Raw genomic sequence first — 1,768 nt, 5'->3', positions numbered from 1 at the left:
ATATTGCTTTTGAAAACTCTCCAAGAGTTTCAATAATTTTCAAGCTATAAGCTTATACAATATAAGGATAATCAATAAGTTTCCCAAAAACTTTTATATTTTGAATCCTTAAAGAAATTTTCATATAAATTTTGTCAAGTGACAATATTCAACATTTCATGTGTGACATCTTAGCTTCAAGTGTCTGGACTGCAAATCAAATAAGTTTTACGCTTACCAAGATGCATCATTTCATGTCACTTGATAAATATTTCTACGCCAGCATGCTTAAATTAACGTAGAATTCAGATCCTCATAATCTTTCACAATATTGCGCCAATATTGTATCAAAGATATTGATGATATATCATTTTGTATCGATTCACAATGTGAAATAACATTTTGAAAGCTCATCACATCATTATTTTCAGGTACATGAACCTCTCATAAGGTTTCATGAAATGTTATGTCATAGGCTCTTCAAGCGCATATTACCTTCTTATTATGATTATTTGCTCCTTATTCTATACAAGTACTATTTCATTTGAAACCGATTGGTCTATCATGCTTCACACATGCATAGACTTTGTCCTTTAGAGACATAAAATAGGAGCACTTACAGTTTAAATATGAGATGCGTTCGGTATTTGACTTGAATTATCTTTTGAATGGGGATCTGATGATAATTCCTAACATAATTCAGAGTTGCTTATAATCTTCCCCTTATGTTAGGAAAGCTAACATACATCCTCATCTTCTTTGATGGATCCATCTTTGTGCATCATGGTACATTCATTAATCGTATACCGCACATCAAAATTATTAGATAGAATAGTTTGTTCATGACTTTGAACCAATTGGGAGGAAGAAATAATCATAATTTATTGGTCTACTGCATACAAATGTTATTGTATGCAACATATCATATTTCAGATCAACACATGAAGCTTTGTTCTCATTAGCGATGGTTTAACTATTTATCAAAGGCATTCAATGCCAAATCATCATCATCAAGATAACTTTATTGATTGCACAATCTAAAAATTATGTTCTTAACTCAATTTTGTTGAGCAAGCAACTTTATAAATGTCAAACTGCAGGTTGACAATGAATGTACATGTGATCATCTTATTGATGCATCATTTAACATATCATATGATAGATGAACAAGCCCTTATCCACCTTTTAAAATTTTTAAATTTGAAGGAATCCAATCCCAATAGTAGTTGGTCCAACCAATTTATCACGAGAACAAACGACATAAGCAATTCTTGAAGAATCTTTTAGTTCTTCAATACATGCACATCTTCGAGATGTTACAATCGTTTATATCAATTTATGAACTTTTATTCTAGTAAATTCAAGTTTACCATGACATGTACTTTTTCTTTAGTAAATTTCAGATTTACTATTACATGAATGAATTTCAGATTTACTATTTCAGAAGTAGATTTCAAAATTATTCAACCTCTTTCGGGGGTGAGTTGTGATATAATCACAATCAAGTGCACGTTTGTATTAATAAGTTTCTCATTCCCCATAAATGAAATATAATCGTGCCTTAAGCCTATCAAATTATGATAGCTTATAACCTCTTTCAAGATTTTGCTACTTCAGAAGCAAATCGAGGCATACATATGATGTAGAGAATTTTTCTCTAGCATATCTTGTAATCATATAATTGTATGAAAATATCATCACTTTTGATGATCATTATTATATTCATGCATTCAATCACTTGTCTTCTTTCAGACATATTATGCACTGCTACCACATACACCTCAAGAAT

Source organism: Capsicum annuum, chromosome 3 (genome assembly GCF_002878395.1).
Source record: "Capsicum annuum cultivar UCD-10X-F1 chromosome 3, UCD10Xv1.1, whole genome shotgun sequence".
Classification (NCBI taxonomy): Eukaryota; Viridiplantae; Streptophyta; class Magnoliopsida; order Solanales; family Solanaceae; genus Capsicum; species Capsicum annuum.
The sequence above is the reverse complement of the archived record's forward strand: the minus strand, read 5'-3'. Positions refer to the sequence as shown.